The sequence below is a fragment of the Nematolebias whitei genome, chromosome 7 (assembly GCF_014905685.2).
Source record: "Nematolebias whitei isolate Nwh7 chromosome 7, NemWhi1, whole genome shotgun sequence".
NCBI classification, from domain to species: domain Eukaryota; kingdom Metazoa; phylum Chordata; class Actinopteri; order Cyprinodontiformes; family Rivulidae; genus Nematolebias; species Nematolebias whitei.
The window spans coordinates 23,618,072-23,632,278 of NC_056504.1; positions in this window are offsets into that span (position 1 = coordinate 23,618,072).

Below are 14,207 nucleotides of genomic sequence, written 5' to 3' on the forward strand. Positions count from 1 at the left end.
GAATCCGTTTAATTTATGAATATATCACAGATATATGTTCCTCTACAGACACAAGACAGATGATGTCCTACAAGGAGGTGGTGATGCTCCACATCGGAAGGTGGCATCACACCTAGCCAGCCAGGGGCAGAGAGGCCGTTCAAAGTGTTGTGTCCTGCTTGGATTTAGTGCAGTTCCAGGGAGATGGATACATTCCTTCACAGAGTTGGTGCTGCTCAAGGCAGGAGGCAACGTGGCAAAAAGTGTCTTACACACAGGTGTTGAAGATCAAGGTAGGTGAATTGGTTCCAGAGTCAGCCAGTCAGTCTGCAGTGGCCAGGCTGCAGAGCCAGCCAGCTCATGGGTGGAGAAGCTGGTTGGTGATGAAGTACACCTAGGAATTTGTTTAACTCTAGCTAGGTGGTGCAACTCCAGCTAGGTGGATGCGGTCCTGCACGGAGGTGGTGTTGCTCCAGTGAGGCAGCCGGGCTGCAAAGAGAGAAAGCCAGTGTCAGAGAGATGGATAAGTTTCTTCACAGAGTTGGTGCTGCTTAAGCCTGGAGGCAACGTGGCAAAATGTGTCCTACACACAGGTGTTGAAGATCAAAGTATTTGAATGGGTTCCAGATAAAGCCAGCACAAGTCGCATAGCTCCAGGGTTTGGCCAGGCTGCAGAGCCAGCCAGCACATGGGTGGAGAAGCTGGGTGGTGATGAGGTACACCTAGGAGGTGGTGCTACTCCAGCTACGTGGATGCGGTCCTGCATGGAAGTGGTGCTGCTCTAGTGAGGCAGCTGGGTTGCAGAGCCAGCAATCAAGTGTTTGAAAGACCGTGTCCTGGATTGGGTCCAGCTCGGAAGTATTTCAGCTCCATGGAGGAGACCACGTGTCATATGGGCTCCTGTACATAGGTGGTGCTGCTCTAAGAAGGTGGCTGGGCTGCAGAGCCAGCCATCCAGCCAGGGGTGTAGAAGCTGCTCAGTGGATTGCGTTTTGCTCCAAGTTGGTGCAAATCCAGGGAGGTGGATGGGGTCCTTCACGGAGGTGGTGTTTTTCAGGAAGGTGGCCGAGTTGCAGATCCAGCCAGCTGAAAGGTGGAGAGGCTGTGTGGTGATTGGGTACATGTAGGAGGTGTTGTAGCTCCTGGTATGAGGCCATGTGGTGGATATGGACCTGCACTAAGAATGTACAGCTCCACGGAGGTGGCCGGGTTGAAATACCTGCCCGTGTAACGTGCAAATCGCACAGGAGGAGGCTGGGCTACAGAGCATGCTAGCCAGGATGAGGAGAATCCTCACATGTATGTGGTCCAGCTCGTAGCTGGTGCCACTCAAGGGAGAAGGCCACGTGACTGAGGCATTCCTGCACCTAGGTAGTGCTGCTCCAGGCATGCAGCTGGGCTGCAGAGCCAGCAATACAGCCATGGGCATAGAGGATCCTTAGTGGATTAAGTCCTGTTCTGATTTGGTGCAGCACCAAGCATTTGGATAAAGTCCTTCACGGATGTGCTGTTAAACCATGGAGGAATTATGGCAGCAGAGTCAGCTAGCCATGTGTAGAGAGTTTGCAAGGTGTATGAGGTACTACTAGGAGGTGTTACAGCTCCAGGCAGATGAATGACATCCTTCAACTAGGTTTGCAGCTCCTGGGAGGTAGCCGGTTGGCAGAGGCAGCTATTCAGGGGTGTAGAGGCCATGCGGTGAATGTGGTCCAGCTAATATGTTTAGTAGCTCCAGGGAGGATGCCATGCAACAGATGGGGCCCAACTCAGAGTTGATGCTTCACGAGGAAGGAGGCCACAAAAGATAGGGGTCAGGCACGGACATAGTGCAGCTCCAGTGAGGAGTCCACGCAGCAGATGGGGTCTTGCTCAAAGGTGCAGCTCTTCCATGGAGGCATCCAGGCTCAAGAGCCACATAGCCCAGTGTAAATAGCTCCTAGTAGGAGGACAGGATGTGGAGCCAGCCAGCCATGTTTAAGAGTGATTGTGTCTTTTATGGGGTCGAGCTCTGAGGTGTTGCAGCTCCAAGGAGGAGGCCACTTGTGATAATGGGTCCTGAGTTGAGGTGGTGCTTCTCAAGTGAGGTGGCCATGGCTGCAGAGCCAGCCACTCCAGATTGCAGAGATTTAGGGAGGTGACCAGGCTGTAAAGCCAGCCAGCAAGAGGAAGAGAGGCTGTGTGGTGGATGAAGTCCATATTGGATGTGGTGCAGCACCAGGGAGGAGGCCACATAGCAGAACTAGCCAGGCAGCAGCATAGAGGCTGTGAGGTTGATTTGGTCCAGTTCAGATGTGGCGCGGCTTCATGCAGATGGCGACACAGCAGATAGTGTCCTACAAATAGTTGGTGATGCTCCAGGGTGGATGCTTGACATCAGACACAACCAACCAGGTGCAGAGAGGTTGCACTTTGGATGGTGTCCAACTCTGAGGTGGTACATTTCCTTGGAGGAGGCCACATAGCAGATGTATACCTGCATGGAGGTGGTGCTGTTCTAGGGAGTCGGTAGGGTTACAGAGGCTGCTAGCCCAGGTTGCAGAGCTCTAGGGAGGAAGCCAGGCTGCATATATAGCCATCTAGGGCCAGAAAGGTTAGGATGGGTATGTGGTTCTGCACAGAGGTGGTTTTATTCCATGAAGGTGGCTTGGCTCTAGAGCCAACCAGCCAGGGGCGGAGAGGCCGCATGGTGTATGGTGTTCACCTATGAGGTGGTACAGCTCCAAGCAGGAGGTCATGTGACTGATAGGGTCCAGCACTTAGGTGTTGCTGCTGTAGTGACGTGGTCAGGCTGCAGAGTCAGCCAGCCCAAGGTGAAGAGCTTCATGGAGGTGGCTGGGCTGCAGAGCCAGCTAGCCAGGATACAGAGAGGCCACAGAGTGTATAGTGTCCAGCTCAGAGGTGGTGCATTTCCAGGGGAGAGGCCATGGTTCATATGTTGTCCGGCACATATATGGTGCTTCTCCAGGGATGTGGCCAGGCTGCAGAGCCATGGGCAAAGAGGCTGCTCAATGAATTGGGTCCTGCTCAGAGTTAGTGCTGCTCCAGGGAGGTGGATGGGGTCGTGGACGGAGGAGTTGGTGCTCCAGGGATGTGGCCAGGTTGCAGAGCCACCAAGCTGAGGGACAGAAAGGCTCTGCGGTGATGGGGTACAGCTAGAAGGTGGTGTAGCTCCCTGTAGGAGGCTACGTGGAGGATGTGGACCTGGACTACGATTGTACAGCTTCACAGAGGTGGCCCTGATGAAAAACCAGTCTGTCAAACGTGCAGATCTCCGAGGAGGAGGCTGCGCAACAGAGCCAGTTAGCCAGGATGAGGAAAGTCCTCACAGTGTATATGTTCCAGCTCGTAGGTGGTGCCGCTCTTGGGAGGACTCCACGTAATTGATTCGGTTCTGCACGGAGGTAATGCTGGGCCAGGCATGCGACTGGGCTGCAGAGCCAGCAATCCAGCCATGGGCATAGAGGACGCTCAGTGGATTCGGTCTCATTCGGTGCAGCACCAAGGATTTGTATAAGGTCCTTCACTAAGATGCTGCTAAACCATGGAGGCAGTCTGGCTGCAGAACCAGCTAGCCAGGTGCGGAGTGTCCACCAGGTGTTTGAGATACTGCAGCCCGGCTGCCTCACTGGAACAGCACCACCTCCGTTCAGGATCGCATCCACCTAGCTGGAGTTGTACCACCTCCTATGTGTACCTCATCACCGCCCAGCTTCTCCAACCATGAGCTGGCTGACTCTGGAATACATTCACCTGCCTTGATCTTCAACAACTGTGTGCAAGACACTTTTGGCCACGTTGCCTCCTGCCTTGAGTAGCATCAACTCCGTGAAGGACCTTATCCAACTCCTTGAAACTACACTAAATCCAAGCAGGACTCAACACCTTGAGCGGCCTCTCTGCCTCTGGCATGTGATGCCACCTTCCGTTGTGGAGCATCACCACCTCCTTGTAGCACACCATCTGTCGTGTGTCTACCACCACAGTGCTGCTCTGCAGCTGAGCTGGACCCTATCCACAGAAAGGCGTAACTGCAGCTGCCTGGCTAGTTCTGCTGCCTGGCATCCTCCCTGGAGCTCTGCCCCATGCTGGCAGGGACTGCAGCCTGGCAGCTTATCTTGAGCATCACAGCCTCCATGTAGGATCCCATCTGTGTCGTGCCCTCCTTCTTGGACCTGAAACATCTCCGTGCTGGACACCACAAAGGACACGGTCTTTCCGTCCTTCTCAGGCTGTCCTCCTCGATGGAGCTCTGTACTCTGGGCTGGCAGGCTCAGCAGCCTGGCCGCATCCCTGGAGCAGCACCATCTCTGTGCAGGACTATATCCATCACGTGGTGGCCTCCTCCGTGGAACTGCACAAACAAAAAGGGTCCTATGCTGCCCCTCCACATACTGGCTAGCTGGCTTTGTAGCCCAGCCACCTCCATGAATCTCTTCACCTTGGGCTGGTTGGCTCTTCAACCAGGCCACCTTCCTAAATAAGTAACACCTTTGTGTAGGACCCTCTCAGCCACATTGTCTCCTGCCTGGAGCTGAACCACCTCATAGCTAGAACCTGTCCACCTTGTGGCTTCTTTGTTCTGGCTGGATGGCTATAAAGCAAAGCCACTGCCATGGAACAGAACCACTTCTGTGCAGAACCCCATCCATTGCATGACCTTTCTGACCCTAGATGGCCATCTCTACAGACTGGCTTCCTCTATGGAGCTATGCACCATTGGCTGGCAGACTCTGCAACAAGGCCACCTCCCTTGAACAGCACAACATCCATGTAGGACCACATCTGCCATGTGGCCTCCTCCCTGGAAATGTACCACTTCAGAGCTGCATACATTCCAAAGTGTAGCCTCTCTGCAGCTGGCTGATTGTGTCTGATGCCAAGCCTTGACCCTGCAGCATTACCAACTACTTGCAGGACCCCATCTGCTACTTGGTCTATGAGTTGCTAAACATATGGGCTGGAACCCATACACTTCATACCCTCTACACCCCTGAATGACTGGCTATGCAGAATGGCTGCAAACCTAGTTGAAGGATTCCATCCAGCCTACTTGAAGGATGCCATACATCTGCCTGGAGCTGCAACACCTCCTAGCAGTACCTCATACACCTTGCGGACTCTCCACACCTGGCTAGCAGGCTTTGCATCCAGACTGCTTCCATGGTTTAGTAGCATCTCCGTGAAGGACTTTATCCAAATCCTTGGTGCTGCACCAAATCAGACACAATCCACTGAGCGGCCTCCATGGCTGGATTGCTGGCTCTGTAGCCCAGCTGCATGCCTGGCCCAGCATAACCCCCGCGCAGGACTGAATCAATTACATGGCATCCTCCCAGGAGCAGCACCACCTCTGAGCTGGAACACATATAATGTGAGGCCTCTCATCATCCTGGCTAACTGGTTCTGTTGCCCAGCCTCCTCCTGGGAGCTTTGCACGTTGGACAGGCAGGGTTTACAGCCCGGCCACCTCTGTGGAGCTATACAATCATAGTGCAGGTCCACATCCACCGAGGGTCCTCCTACCGAGAGCTGCACCATCTTCTAGCTGTACCCCATCGAAGCACAGCCTCGCCACCCCTTGGGTGGATGGCTCTTCAACCTGGCCACCTCCATGTAGTAGCAACTCCTCTGTGTTGGACACTACTTGCCATGTTGGCCCCTGCCTTGAGCATCACCACCTCAGTGAATGACACCATCCACCTCCCTGGAGTAGCACCAACTTTAAGCAGGACCCAATCCACTGAGCAGCCTCTCTGTCCCTGGCCACATCCCTAGTACCACATATGTACAGGACCACATATGCGACGTGGCCTCCCCCTTGGAATTGCACTATCTCAGAACTGGACCCCATATACTCTGCGGCCTCTTTGCATCATTGCTAGCTGGCTCTGCAGCCCAGCAACCTCCATGAAGCTCTTCACCTTGGGCAGCCTGGCTCTGCAGCCTGACCACGTCCCTACAGCAGCAACACCTCTGTGCCAGACCCTATCAGCTACGATACATCCTGCATGAACCTGCACCACTTCATAGCTGGACCCCATACACCGTGCGTCCTCTCCGCCCCTGGCTAGTTGGCTCTACAGAGTCAGAGTCAGAGTTTCTTTATTGTCATTCGCACCTCATGTGGTACATGTGGTGGTGGAGCGAAATTATGTACACAGGGTCCCAGTTACATCCAACAATAAAATGTCTAAGAAAAACAGTAATAACATCTAAGATATGAACTAAGAAAAACATCAACTAAACATACACTAAGCACTCATAACATAAAACATTGAACATCAGCACAAACATGAACATGAGTCTGTGAGCAGATGTGCACGCATGAACACATCAACATTGAAACAGATCAGCAGCAACATGAAACAGATCAGCAGCAACATGATATGGTTTTTCACAGTGATTATTCTAGTTAGAGATTCATGAGTCTAACAGCCTCAGGGTAGAAGCTGTTCCTCAGTCTAGTGGTTCTACACTTAATGCTCCTCAACCTCCTTCCTGAGGGGAGTGGGGCAAAAAGTGTGTGTGCTGGGTGGGTGGGGTCCTTCATGATGCAGGTGGCCCTCTTCCTGCATCTGGAGGTGTAGATGTCTGTGATGGTGGGGAGGCTGATTCCAACAGACTTCTGTGCAGCCTTCACCACTCTCTGCAAAGCTTTTCTTTCTGCAGCTGTGCAGCCTCCATGCCACACATTGATGCTGGAGCACAGGATGCTCTCCACTGCACACCTGTAGAAGGAGGTGAGGACTGAGCTTCCCAGACCAGCTCGCCTCAGCCGTCTGAGGAAGTAGAGTCTCTGATGAGCTTTCTTGATCAGGCTGGTGGTGTTGTTGCTCCAGCTGAGGTTGTCATTCATGTGTACACCCAAGTACTTGTAGCTGGAGACCACTTCCACCGCAGATCCTCTTATGTTCAGGGGGGTGTAGGTGTTTTTGTTCCTTCTGAAGTCCACAATCATCTCCTTTGTCTTCTTCACATTGATGTGAAGGTTATTCTCTCTGCACCAGCTCTCCAGGTGTTCCACCTCTTGCCTGTAGCTGGACTCATCATTGTTTGTGATGCATCCCACCACCGCTGTATCATCTGCAAACTTTACAATGTGACAGCCTGGATGTGTAGCTGCACAATCATATGTGAGCAGAGTAAACAGGAGGGGGCTCAACACACATCCCTGAGGAGAGCCAGTGCTGAGGGTTATGGTGGAGGAGGAGAGGTTGTGGATCCTCACTAACTGTGGTCTGTTTGTTAAAAAGTCTAGTACCCAGTTGCAGATGGAGGGGCTTAGTCCTAGTGTGAATAGTTTGTCCATCAGGGTTTGGGGGATCATGGTGTTGAAGGCGGATGTGAAGTCCACAAAGAGCATACGGACGTAAGAGTTTTTCTGCTCCAGGTGGTTGAGTGCAGTGTGGACCACAGAGGAAATGGCATCCTTTGTTGATCGGTTCTCACGGTATGCGTACTGATGAGGGTCCTCGTTGATGTTGATGATTGTTTTGATGTGAGTCATGACCAGTTTTTCGAAGCATGTAGCGACTATCGGGGTGAGGGCCACTGGCCTATAGTCATTCAGACCAGTCACTGTAGAGCTTTTTGGGACTGGGTTGATGGTGGCAGTCTTCAGGCAGGTGGGAACTGTCTCCAGGGTAAGTGAGGTGTTAAAGATGTCTGCCAGCACCTCACAGAGCTGGTCGGCACATTCCTTCAACACTTTTCCGGGGATGTTGTCTGGGCCAGTTGCTTTGTGCGGATTAATCCTCCTGAAGGTACTCCTTACTTCTGCTGAGGTCACGCTGAGATGCTCTTCATCCGGTGGTGAGGTGAATCTGGTGCTGGGTGGTCTGTTCGGGTCTTCAAAGCGTGCATAGAACTTGTTGAGGGCATCAGGCAGAGATGGGTCTTTGGGGCATTGTTCACTCCTTCCTTTATAATCTGTTATGCACTTAATGCCCCTACACATGCTCCGAGGGTCTTGTGAGATGAATTGACCCTCGATCCTCCTTGCATATGTGGCCTTGGCCCTCTTAATACCAGCAACCAGCTCTTTTCTTGTCCTACTCAGCTCCTCTGAGTTTCCAGACCTGAAGGCAGTGTTCCTGGCTTCCAGCAGGGTACGCACCTCTGCATTCAGCCAAGGTTTTCTGTTTGGGTAGCTTTTAACATTTCTGATAGTGGAGACTGTGTCAGTACATGTACTAATGTAACCCAGTACTGAGGATGTGTATTGGTCAAGATCAAGCGAACCTCCGTTTTCAGCAGCTTCTCTGAAAACCTGCCAGTCTGTTCGATCAAAACAATCTCTCAGTATGGGTCCACTGTCCTGGCTCTAACATTTAACTTTCTTTTGTACCGGTCTGGAGCGTCTCAGCGGGGGCATGTAAGCAGGAGCCAGGAAGATTGAGATGTGGTCTGACAGTCCTAGGTGGGGGCGGGGTTCGGCTTTGTATGCATCTTTTACGTTCGTGTAAACACGGTCCAGCGTGCGGTCTCCACGTGTTGGAATCGTCACATGTTGATTAAAGCTTGGGAGACAGTCCTTTAGATTCACGTGGTTAAAGTCTCCGGCTACCACGTAAAGAGCCTCGGGGTGTTTGTTCTGCAGCGAACTGATGATATCATGAAGCTCCTGTAGTGATTCATTAGCATTAGCGTCCGGAGGAATGTAAACAACTGTGATAAAAGTCACTGTGAACTCTCGGGTAGATAATGTGGCCGACATTTCACTGTTATTTGCTCCAAAGCCTTCGAGCATGAGCTATTTACAACAGTACAGTTCGTGGACCAACTTTTACTCACATAAATGCATACTCCGCCCCCCCGTGATTTCCCCGTTAGCTCGCTGCAGCGGTCCGCTCGAAAAAAAAGTCTGTCATCCAGCTGGAAGACTGTGTCCGGCGTTTCGCTTGTAATCCACGTTTCCGTGAGGCAAAGCACTGCACACTTCTTCATCTCTTCTGAGGCGCCCGCTCTCAGACGAAGTAAATCCACCTTGTTGTCCAACGAGCGGACGTTCGACAGAAAGAGAGACGGCATGGGGAGTTTACCGGCTTTAGCGTTAGCTCGTAGCCTCACCATAACCCCCGCCCGGCATCCTCTCCTCTTAAGCCGGGAGCAGCGCTTCCTCTTCTGCCCGCTGGAACGCCTCTGCTGCAGCTTCCAGGTAGATGACTTTAAGATCTGCATTCTGCCGAGCGTAGATTTGTAGCAAAGCCACTTCCAAAGAACAGAACCATCTCTGTGTACCCCATACCCCACACAACATTTCTGGCCCAAGATGGCCAGCAATGCAGCCTGACTTCCTCCCTAGAGCTCTGCAATGTGGTCTGGCAGCCTCTACAACTAGGATGCCTCCCTAGAACAGCACCACTTCCATGCAGATATACATCTTCCATTTGGCCTCCTCCATGGAAATGCACCACCTCAGAGCTAGAAACCTTTGAATGCGTAGTCTCTCTGCAACTGGCTGGTTGGTCTGATGCCATGATTCCAGTCATGGATCATCACCAACTACTTATAGGACCCCATCTGCTGCGTGGCCTTTTGCATGATTCAGTGCCACATCTTAGCTGGACCAAATCCACCACACAGCTGCTACGCTGCTGCCTGGCTCGTTCTGCTGCATGGCATCCTCCTTCGTGTTTCAGAGCTGGCTGGCTATGAAATACAGCCACCTCCCTGGAGCAGCAACACCTTTGTGAAGTACCCTATATGCCACGTTGCCTCCTACTTGGAGCAGCACCACCTGGGTGAAGGAACCCATCCACCTCCCTGGAGTTGCGCTAACTCCGAGCAGAACCCATCCACTGAGCAGCTTCTAAACCCTTGGATGTATTGCTGGCTCTGCAGCCCAGCCGCATGCCTGAAGTCTGGAATCCATCCACTGGATGGCCTCTACACCACTGAATGGCTGGCTCTACAGAATGACTTCCTCCCTAGAGATGCAAACCTAGTTGAAGGATCCCATCCACCAAACTTGAAGGATGCCATCCATCTGCCTGGAGCTGCAACACCTCCTAGCTGTACCTCATACACCTTGCAGACTCTCTGCACCTGCCTAGGTGGCTCTGCAGCCAGACTGCCTCCATGGTTTAGCAGCATCTCCGTGAAGGACCCTATCCAAATCCTTGGTGCTGCACCAAATCAGACCTAATCCACTGAGCGGCCTCTATGCCCATGGCTGGATTGCTGGCTCTGCAGCCCAGCTGCATACCTGGGACAGCATTAACTCCGTGTAGGACTGAATCAATTACGTGGCATCCTCCCAGGAGCGGCAACACCTCCGAGCTAGAACACATACATTGTGAGGCCTCTCTTCATCCTGGCTAACTGGCTCTGTTGCCCAGCCTCTTCCTAAGAGCTTTGCATGTTTGACATGCAGGTTTTTCAGCCCGGCCACCTCTGTGGAGCTGTACAATCTGAGTGCAAGTCTACTTCCGCCACGTGGCCTCCTATCAATTGTTGCACCACCTCTAGCTGTACTCCATCGCCGCACAGCCTCTCCACCCCTCGGCTGGATGGCTCTGCAACCTGGCCACATACCTGGAGCAGCACCACCTGTGTGCAGACCACATATTCTGTGTGGTGTCCTCCCTGGAATTGTACCAGCTCTGAGCTGGACCCATACATATGTCCCCTCCTACATCCTGGCTTGCTGGCTCTTCAGCCCAGACACCTTCATAAAGCTCATCACAAAGGGCTGGCTGGCTTTTCAACCCGGCCACATCCCTGGAGCACCAACTCCTCCATCCACGACCCCATCCACCTTCCTGGAGCAGCACCAACTCTGAGCAGGATGCAATCCATTGAGCAGCCTTTCTGCCCATGGCTCTGCAGCCTGGCCACATCCCAGGAGAAGTACCACATATGTGTAGGACCACATATAAACCATGGCCTCTCCCCTGGAAATGCACCACCTATGAGCTAGACCACATACAGTTTGAGGCCTCTCCTCATCCTGGCTAGCAGGCTCTGTTGCACAGCCTCCTCTTGTGAGCATTGCACATTGGATAGGTAGGTTTTTCAGCCCAGCCACCTCCATGGAGCTGTACAATATTAGTGCAGGTCCACATCCACTACATGGCCTCCTACTGGGAGTTGCACCACCTCCTAGATGTACCCCATTGCCACACAGCCTCTCCACCTCTCAGCTGGCTGGTTCTGCAAACCGGCCAGCTTCCTGGAGAAGCACCACCTCCATGAAGGACCCCATCCACCTCCCTGGTTTTGCACCAACTCTGAGCAGAACCCAATCCACTGAGCAGCTTATACACCCCTGGCTAAATGGCTGGCTCTGCAGCCTGGCCACCTTCTTAGAGCAGCACCACCTATGAACAGGACCCCATATGCTGCGTGGTCTCCTCCATGGAGCTGAAACACTTCTGAGCCGGACCCAATCCAGAAACGGTCTCTCAAACACTCGCTTGCTGGCTCTGCAGCCCAGCTGCCTCACTAGAGAGCACCAACTCTGTGCAGGACCGCATCCACGTAGCTGGAGTTAAACAACCTCCTATGTGTACCTCATCCCTGCCCAGCTTCTCCACCCATGTGCTGGCTGGCTCTGCAGCCTAGCCACACCCTAGAGCTATGCACCTTGTTCTGACTTGATGTGGAAACCATTCAAATACTTTGATCTTCAACACCTGTGTGTAGGACCCTTTTTTCCATGTTGCCTCCTGGCTTGAACAGAACCAACTCTGTGAAGAACCTTAACCATCTCCCTGACATTGGCTTTCTCTTAATCCTAGGTGTTCCTTATCACCGCGCAACTTCTACACCCGTAAGCTGGCTGGCTCTGCAGCCTTGCTACACCCTTGTGCTGGCTGACTCTGGAACACATTCACCTCCATTGATCTTCAACACCTGTGTGCAGGACACTTTTTGCCACATTGCCTCCTGCCTTGAGCAGCACCAACTTCGTGAAGGACCTTATTCAACTCCCTGGAACTGCACTAAAACCAAGCAGGACACAACACCTTGAGCGGCCTCTCTGCCCCTGGCTGGCTAGGTGTGATGCTACCTTCCGATGTGGAGCATCACCACCTCCTTGCAGGAAACCATCTGTCATGTGTCTACCACCATGGTGCTGTACCACATCTGAGTTGGATCCTATCCACCGAAAGACATAACTGCAGCTGCCTGGCTAGTTCTGCTGCCTGCCATCCTCCCTGGAGCTCTGCCCCATGCTGGCTGGGACTGCAGCCTGGCAGCTTATCTCAAGCATCACTGCCTCCATGTAGGATCCCATCTGTGTCCCCTTCCTTCTTGGACCTGAAACACCTCCGTGTTGGACACCACCAAGGACCCGGTCTTTCCCTCCTTCTCAGCATGTGCTCCTCCATGGAGCTCTGTACTCTGGGCTGGCTGGCTCTGCAGCCTGGCCGCATCCCTGGAGCAGCTCCACCTCTGTGCAGGACCACATCCACCATGTGGCTCCTCCCTGGAACTGCACAACCAAAAAGGGTCCTGTGAGGCCTCTCCACATAATGGCTAGCTGGCTTTGCAGCCCGGCCACCTCCATGAAGCTCTTCACCTTGTGCTGGTTGGCTCTTCAACCAGGCCACCTTCCAACTTAAGTAACACCTTTGTACAGGACCCTCGCAACCACATTGTCTCCTGCCTGGTGCTGCATCACCTCATAGTTGGACACAATCTACCATGTGGATTATCTGCCCCTGGCTGGATGATTATAAAGCAAAGCCACTTCCATGGGACAGAACCACCTCTGTGCAGAACCCCATACTACATGACCTTTCTGGCCATAGATGGCCATCTTTGCAGACTGGCTTCCTCTCTTGAGCTCTGCACCATAGGCTGGCAAACTCAGCAACAAGGCCACCTCCCTGGAACAGCACAACATCCATGTAGGACCACATCTGCCATGTGGCCTCCTCCCTGGAAATGCACCACTTCAGAGCTGGACACCTTCCAAAGTGCAGCCTCTCTGCAGCTGGCTCGTTGTGTCTGATGCCAAGACTTGACCCTGCAGCATCACCAGCTACTTGCAGGACCCCATTGGCTAAGTGGCCTTCTGCATGATGCTGCGCCACATCTGAGCTGGACCACATCCACGTCACAGGCTTGATACTAATGCCTGGCTAGTTATGCTGTGTGGCCTCATCCCTGGTGCTGCACCACATCCAAACTGGAACTTATCCTTTACAAAGCCTTCTATCACAAACAGCCTTCTACCACAGACTGGATGGCATAGCATCCTGGCCTCCTTCCTGGATCTCTGCGCCCTAGAGTGGCTGGCTCTGTAGCCAGGGCCACCTATCTTGAGAAACACCACCTTGACTCAAGACCTAAGATCGCACGTGGCCTCCTCCATCAAGTTGCACACTAGAGTGGCTGGCTCTGCTGCCAGGATCGTCTCTCTTGAGAAGCTTCACATCAACTCAATTCCCATAATTGCATGTGGCCTCCTCCATGGAGCTGCAACTCTTCCCAAATCAAGGACACAACAATCCTTAACCCTGGCTGGCTCCTAAGCCTATCCTCCTACCTGGAAGCTCTTTACACTGGGCTGGATGTGACTGCAGCCTGGCTGCCTCCCTGGAGCAGCTACAACTCTGTACAAGACACCATTTGCTGCGTGGCCTCCTCCCTTGAGCTGTATCAACTCTGATTTGGAATCAATAATCTATGTGGCCTCTTCCTTGGATTTGCTAAACATATGGGCTGAAATCCATCCACAGCATGGCCTCTCCATCCCTGAATGGCTGGCTCTACAGAATGGCTACTTCCCTAGAGCTGCAAACCTAGTAGAAGGATCCCATCCACCGAACTTGAAGGAAGCCATCCATCTGCCTGCAACTGTAACACCTCCTAGCAGTACCTCATAAACCTTGCCTGCACCTGCCTAGCTGGCTCTCCAGCCAGACTGCCTCCATGGTTTAGCAGCATCTCCATGAAGGACCCTATCCAAATCCTTGGTGCTACACCAAATCAGACCCAATCCACTGAGCGGTGTCTATGCCCATGGCTGGATCACTGGCTCTGCAGCCCAGCTGGATGCCTGGTCCAGCATTACCTCCGTGCAGGACCGAATCAATTACGTGACGTCCTCCCATGAGCAGAACCACCTCCGAGCTGGGACACATACATTGTGAGGCCTCTCTTCATCCTGGCTAACTGGCTCTGTTGCCCAGCCTTTTCCTAGGAGCATGTTGGACAGGCAGGTTTTTCAGCCCGGCCACCTTCGTGGAACTGTACAATCTTAATGCAGGTCCACT